Below are 8,201 nucleotides of genomic sequence, written 5' to 3' on the forward strand. Positions count from 1 at the left end.
GATTTTGGACTTCGTATGGACTTTATATAATTTTAAAACACTTTTCCTGGCAAGTGGCTCGTCATGTTACGTGAAGAAGATGCGCGAAATTTGATGCGAGTTCGTGGATAGAGACTCAACATACACCAAATACCATAAATAACAATTTATAAGCACTAGATTACAATATTCCATGCACTTGCAGTTCAAATTTGAATTATATATAAAAATTCAACATAATCAAATTAATCAATCAAATATAACAAAAAAAACTAGAAAAAGCACCAAATTTAAACATGAAGTTGTAAACAATGTAGGCAGGCCCAACAAAAAATTTGGGGTAAAAAAACTGAAAATTTGCCGAGTGCTAGCTTGGCACTCGATAAATACTGTCTTTGTCGAGTGCTGGGCCACTGGCACTCGGCAAAGAATTTTTAAAAAGAAAAAATTCAAAAACGGTTAAAAAGTCTTTATCGATGGCCTAATGGTGATACCCTCGGCAAAGATTGACGGCAGGGGATGGAAGTCGTGTCAAGCGGTGTTGCCGAGGGCCGGCCCTAAGCCGTTAGCCCTCGGCAAAGAATTATTGTTGCCGTGTGCTTGTCTTTCTCGGCAAAGAGTCTTTGCCGAGGGCTGTTCTTTGCCAGATGCTCTGTCCGGTAGTGAGTTCAGCTGCATTTTTAGCGTGGTAGCAGAATTCAAGCACGGCACTCCAAGGTTCGACCTACACCGTGGACATTATTAACAAAATACTAAGTAGGTAGGCAGTCTGTCTGTCACAGAATAAGGTTAGGCACCATCATTTCTAACATAATTACCAGGCGCAAAACGATAATCATGCACCAGCAATGCAAACTTGAAGAAAACAGTGATCGATAGGACAACTTGCTCGGCACCTTTTCATTCATGCTTGTTAATTTCAAGACCTTGAAGAACGCCAATGCAGCAGCACTACCAAATAGAAATAGCCTTTTTGGTTGATAATTATTTATTAATACAGCCGCAGTACCAAATTGCGTCTTGGATTGATAATTGCTTGTGGGTTGCCGCATGCTTGCCAAAAGGTCAACATTATGACTTGGAGCTGTCGAAAATCCTTTGCCCCCCGATTCTCTCTGAAACATGAATGGTCTCAGTCATCATACGACCAGGACGGATAGACCTTCACAGGGAACCCGTAAGTTAACGCCGAGCGCCAAAATGGGAAGAACAAGAAACTTCTCCTTTTGCATTGGAGATCCAGATGCCTAGGTAGTTTCTTCTTTCTCACGGCCTTTCCAGCACGCAGATTATTAGTATCATCCTTGCTAGCAACAGAAACAGTATTTTCAGGGACGGATCCAGAAAAATATCTAGGTCTTCAACCTCTAGAAATTTCATCCTCTCCTCAAAGTGCATCTATGGCAGAAATTTCAAGGGGGGGGGGGGGGGGGGGGGGGGGGGGGGGGGGCTACAGCTCCTGCCGCCCCACCGCTGAATCCATCCCTGAGTGTTCCCAAGTTCATCAGGTATGACTCCACTGGACAATGGGCAGTTATAGCGGGAGAGGTCTAGGCTTTCAGTGCTGATGACGACTTCTCCGGTAGTAGGACAAATTTTGTAAAACTTGAGAATCGACGAAATGCGTTCAAGGACCACCATACGTGGCGGTGGCGCCTTTGAATGTATTGACTGAGAGCTTTACCAGCACTGGACATTGCTTGAACAATCCACAATGTCGATGAAATATAGTTCTCCTTGAGATGTGCCTCGTCCTCCTTTCCATTAGCATTCAGTTTAATGGCGCCGCTGTGCTTGGCGATGAATTTAATGATATCACCAAACCCATCTTGTTTACTGGTGATACTATTCTTTTTGCAGGAACAGGAACAACCACCCTGGAGATGCTCTTGAGCTGCCTGGAGCAAGACTGCAGTCTGGAGAAGTTTGCCATGCTTTATGTAATTGCAGATCTCACCAACCAGATCATTTGTGTGCTCCGCAATCAGCCTAGTCGTATCCATGAAGATCTTCTGATAGAACTGAAAGCACTTCTAGGCGTAGATCAGTGGGTAATGCTTAGCTTAGATGGGCTTGGTGATGTACCTCGTCCTAGGGCAGTTGCGGCCATGGCGCCGCAGCGACGTGGCCACCGGTGTCGTAGCAGTGCAGGCGCGGTGCAGTGACGGCGGTCGAAGGCGATGGCGCTTCCCGTCGCTTACAGCGCTCCTTTAGATCGGACTAGGGTTAGAAACGGTGGGGAACTGGCGGCTACTGCTAACCTCGTAACTTGTGCCCTAGCCCTCACCGTCCTTTTATGGTGCTACGCGACGGGGGCCCATCAACCAGTAGAAAGGCTGAGCGCCCCCGATCAGAGCGCGGATCAAGGGCCAATTGGTGGAGATCAACCTAACACTTCATCTCCGGTAGGCACAGGAGATGGATGAGTTTGTAGACATCGTTGATGCCAGCCTTAATGTAATCTGGATTAAACTTGTCAGGAAACATATTGTCATCAAGATACTTGTGCATGCAGGTGTTCTCAACAGCGAGATGGAGTGGGAGCAGGCCCTTGATGACCTCACCACCGATCGTGTGTAGATTCACCAACGCGCCATGGCGGATGAGCAGCCGGATCATGTCGACAAAGAATATCTCGGCAACCTGGTGGATCAGGAAGAAGCCATACAGGGTGACACAGTTGGGGTAGGCACGGAGCCCTGCTAGCTTCAGGGGCTCCGCCCTTGTGGGGGGTACGACCCCGGATACCCACGGCAGGTCACATGGGCTATGCCTCCAGGGGCGGCCCAGCCTGCAAGGAGACTTGCGGGGCACGATTCTGCTCGGCGGCCCCCGCAAGGCACGGAGAGGATATCCTGAGGATGTTACGAGATCTGATAGGATATGTACGATCCCATGTTTCTTGTAATCTGTTATTACTTTCCGGTTATCTCTCAGATCTAACCGACTTGTAACCTTGCCCCCCAGACTATATAAGGCGGGCAGGGACCCCCTACGAATTCACGGCAAATCATACGATAGCTAATGCAAACCAACAGACCACAGGAGTAAGGTATTACGTCGTACCGACGGCCTGAACCTGTATAACTCGTGTGTCTCTGTTGCCTTCTTGTTCTCGATTACACGCTCCTCTACCGATCAATCTACCATCGCGGGGTGCCCCTCGGTGGACTGCCGATGATATTCTGTCGACAGTTGGCGCGCCAGATAGGGGTGTGCGTGCTGTTTCCATGTCGAACAAGATGGTTTTTTCCGCAGGCTCTTCGTCCCTCCCGCAGCCCGGCCAGATCTTCACGGTCGAATCCATCACGTGGGTCATCAACGTCGACGGAGTTGGAGAGCTTCTCGAGCCGGTGCAGATCTGCTCTGCACCGACCACCCTCGCATCTGCAACTGCAGATCCAATCTCGGAACCACTTTCGGGGTCGGCTCCATCAGCCACCCACCGCTCGCTTCCTTGCTACCAGAGGAGGCATGTCAACAACGACGATCTGATCGAATCTATCGATTAGGTCGGCCTGAAACTCGCCGATTGCCTCTCCATTGCTGAGTCGGCTTTGGACACCCTTGTTCAGCACCGAGCACCCTCCGATCCCGATCTGTCAACGTTCAATGCTCGGCAGACTCCAGGGCCCGCCGCCCTGCCTTTCGGGCTCACCAACACCGCAACTACATATCAGGACGCCCTGAGGGGCAAATTCGCCGACCATCTCGCCGACCAATCCACCAACCGTCAACATGCTGCACGCCGGCCGGGGTCTCGGAGCATCTCTCCAAACTATCCTTGAGGAAAATCCAGACTCCGAATCTCAAGGATCTACCGATCCCCTCGCCGAGACCTTCACCAAGCAACCTTCTCTCCTGCCCTTCCGGGGTGGCGCGATTTTCAACGTCAGTATCGACAGCCCCCCCGGAACGGCGAAACAGACGAGGAATGCGCCGCCCGTGAAAACAGGAACGCCAACCGCACGCAACGGCGTGATAACAAACGTGCCATCGCGATGGCCGAGGCCGCTCGTGATAACCAGTTCGATTCACAAGGAAGGCCCCTTCATCGCAACCTCAACGAATAATTCCTCCACGTTGACGGTCACGACGTTTTCAAGACTCTGAGCGCTAATTTGGCTGTGGCCGCCAACGAACTTGCCAACCTCCCGCAGATGCCCGAGCTCGCCAAGGTCGCCGCTATGCTTAAAGCGGCACACTGTCAAGTTAACGAGATCCGAGAAGTTCAGAGACCTTCGTGCTCCACAAGCGTGATCCGCCGATCAGTTGATCCTAGATCCAATCGCCGCCCCAGTCAAAGCCGCTTCGCCGACCAGTCACCACCTCCCTAGGGGGGAGTTGGAGGCCACCGCGCCGAGCATCATCGCCAGCACGACCAAGAGGTCGAACAGGACGCCCGAGTGCACCTCAGCAATCTTTGGGACGCACGACGGTGTATCGACCAACGATGTTTCGGGCGCCATGAAGATGAAGTATGACGTCGCCAGGAGTACGAGCAGGAATACGGCAACCCGGACTCAGCTCTGGAGCCGATCGTCACCGGCAACACTGCCGATGTTGGTCCCGGCAGCCCGGAAGGGCCCCCTGCAATCACCAGGGCACTCCGAACGCTCCAGTGGCCCCGTGGTTTCAAAATCACCGGAGTCGAGCCCTATGAAGGAAGGATGAACCCAACCCAATGGCTGCAGGCTTACACCACCGTCGTCCGCGCCGCTGGAGGAGACACCAACGTCATGGCAAACTATCTCCCTGTTATGCTCACGCTAGCTGCCATGAGCTGGTTCACAAGCCTTGCCCCGGACTCCATCGGCTCTTGGGAAGATCTGAAGAGAGTTTTCACCGACAACTACATGGCCACTTGTCGGCGGCCGGGCACCAAGCACGATCTCAACCGCATCAACCAAAAGCCATCTGAACTACTCCACAGCTACATCAGACGCTTCTCCGAGATGAGGAATTCTATTCCCAACATCACGGAAGCCGAAGTCATCACCGCCTTCGTCTGAGGACTCCATCATTGAGAACTCCGTTCTAAGTTCAATAGAAAGCCACCTACCGGCATCGGCGAGATGATCACAACCGCAAACCAGTATGCCGATGCTGAGGAAGCGGAGGTGCATTTTAACGAAGATACGGGCACTAATCGCCCGCCTCGCCGCCACGACGACCGGAACGACGACCGATAGCACAACGTTCGCCGCCACGACGACCGCAACGACAACCAACAGTACAATGATCGCCGCTACGACGACCGTAGTTTCCACCGGGACAGCGGACGTGATCGGCCAGACGGATTCAAACCTGGTCAGAATCGCCGCTGCCGACCAGATCACTTTGTTGCCAACTACGATGAGCAGTACAAGAAGATCCTCGACGGCCCGTGCCCCCTGCACAAAAACGCCAAACACAAGATGAAAGATTGCCTTGGTTTGGCTAAGGAGTTCCAGGAGAAAAAGTACAACGACGACAATGGTGGGAACGGAGGACGCCGACCACCAGGGGATAATAATAACGCCTTCCAGGACCACGACAAGGTGGTCGCCACCATCTTCGGGGGTTTCGCCTCCAACGAAAGATGAAGGGAACGGAAGCTCGCCGCCCGACGAGTGCTCGCCGTAGTAGCAGAAGAAACTACCGCCAACCCCAGCTATCGTCCATGGTCCGAAATCTCCATCACCTTCAGCAGAGCCGACCAGTGGGCAGACATACCCTACACGGGGCGTTTTCCCCTCGTCCTTGAAGCGACTGTCCAGAAGGTGCTATTCAGAAAAGTCCTCGTCGATGGTGGGAGCGCTTTGAATCTACTCTTCGCCGGGGCTTTAAGGGAGCTCGGACTCAGGACAACAGACCTCACGCCCTCAGACTCCTCCTTCTGGGGCGTGGTACCTGGCAGGGCATCTAGACCACTTGGGGAAATTACCCTACCAGTACAATTCGGCACGGCAACCAACTACAGAGTGGAGCATATCAACTTTTATGTCGCCGACTTCGACACCGCCTACCACGCCATACTAGGGCGACCGGCTCTGACCAAGTTCATGGCAGTTCCGCACTATGCGTATCTGGTGTTGAAGATGCGTTTGCCTACAGGAGTCCTGTCTCTGCGGGCCAACCTCTCCGTCGCCTATGCCTGCGAGACGGAAAGTCTCACCCTCGCCAAAGCCACCGACCTCTCCATCCAGATGGCCAACGTGGTCGCCGAAGCCAAGATCGCATCTGCTGATGACATGGAGATCCCAGAGCCTCCCCGGGCCTCCGCCAAGTCCAAGGAAGTCAAGGAGATCGGCCTCGGCCTCGACGACCCTTCAAAGACGGTGAAAATCGGGGCTCACCTTGACCCCAAATAGGAAAGCGCGCTCGTCTCCTTCCTACATGCCAACGCCGATGTGTTTGCTTGGAAACCTGCAGACATGCCAGGGGTACCACGGGAGAAGATTGAGCACTCCTTGAATGTCTCGCCGACCGCTAAGCCGATCAAGCAGAAACTTTGCTGATTCGCACCGGACAAAAAGGAGGCTATTAGGGTAGAAATAAAACGGCTTTTAGCTACCGGATTTATAAAAGAAGTGTATCATCCAGATTGGTTAGCTAATCCTGTTCTTGTTAAGAAAAAGAATAAAGAATGGAGAATGTGTGTTGATTATACTGATCTTGACAAACACTGCCCTAAAGACCCCTTCGGTTTGCCTCGGATAGACGAGGTTGTAGACTCCACCGCCGGCTACGAGTTGCTCTCCTTTCTCGACTGTTACTCAGGCTACCATCAGATCTCCCTCAAGGAGGAAGATCAGGTTAAAACATCGTTCATCATGCCTTTCGGTGCATACTGCTACACCACTATGTCCTTCGGACTAAAGAACGCCGGCGCGACCTACCAAAGGGCTATCCAGACATGCCTCGACCAACAGATCGGCCGCAACGTCGAAGCCTACATCGACGACGTGGTCATCAAGACTAGAACCGCCGACAATCTTATCACCGACCATGAAGAAACTTTCTCCAACCTAAGCAAATACCGATGGAAGTTGAACCCTTCAAAGTGCATCTTCGGAGTTCCATCCGGTATCCTGCTCGGCTACATCGTCAGCGCTCGGGGTATCGAACCAAACCCTGATAAAGTCTCCGCCATCACCAACATGAAACGGCTGACGTGTGTCAAGGATATACAGAAGCTTACAGGCTGCATGGCTGCGTTAAGCCGATTTATATCTTGCCTCGATGAAAAAGGGCTGCCTTTCTTCAAGCTCCTCAAGGCCTCCGAGCTTTTTTCTTGGTCGGAGGAGGCAGACACAGCTTTCGAGCAGCTCAAATTATTTTTAACAAAACCTCCAATCATGACAGCGCCACGACCAGATGAAACTCTGCTGGTTTACATCGCCGCCACTTCTCGAGTTGTCAGTACGGCTATTGTCGTCGAACGCGAGGAAACTGGACACGTCTACAAGGTACAGCGTCCGGTCTATTTCATCAGCGAGGTACTTAATGAGCCCAAAACTCGTTATCCTCAGGTGCAAAAGCTGTTATATGCAATCTTAATCACCTCACGCAAGCTCCGACATTACTTCGAATACTACAAGATTGCCATAGTCACCGAGTTCCCTCTGGGAGACATTCTCTGAAATAAAGAGGCCAACGGTCGTATCATCAAGTGGGCTGTTGAGCTCGGCACCTACTCCATTGACTTCAGAAGCAGGACGACCGTAAAGTCGCAGGCGCACGCCGATTTCATCGCTGAGTGGACCGAAATCCAAGAACCCGTCGCCGCCACTTGCCCCGAGCACTGGGTGATGTACTTCGACGGCGCCCTTAATATTAATGGGGCTGGTGCGGGCATTCTGTTCATCACACCGACGAAGGATAAACTCCGATACGTTCTTCGCATACACTTCCCGGTCTCTAACAACGCCGCGGAATACGAAGCATGTCTCCACGGCCTCCATATAGCCGTCGAGCTCGGCGTCAAACGCCTTATGGTATACGGGGATTCCGCGCTGGTTATTAATCAACTCAATAAAGATTGGTCCTGTTCCAGTGAGAAGATGGACGCTTACTGTGCCGAAATCAGGAAGCTTGAAGGAAAATTCTACGGCATCGAGTACCACCACGTGGTACGGGATCAAAACCAAATAGCCGACCAACTATCGAAGATAGGATCTTCTCGTACCACGGCTCCGGTGGGGATCTTCGTTCAGGACCTCTTGACACCATCCATTAAG

The sequence above is a fragment of the Miscanthus floridulus genome, chromosome 9, assembly GCF_019320115.1.
Source record: "Miscanthus floridulus cultivar M001 chromosome 9, ASM1932011v1, whole genome shotgun sequence".
In the NCBI taxonomy this organism is placed as follows: domain Eukaryota; kingdom Viridiplantae; phylum Streptophyta; class Magnoliopsida; order Poales; family Poaceae; genus Miscanthus; species Miscanthus floridulus.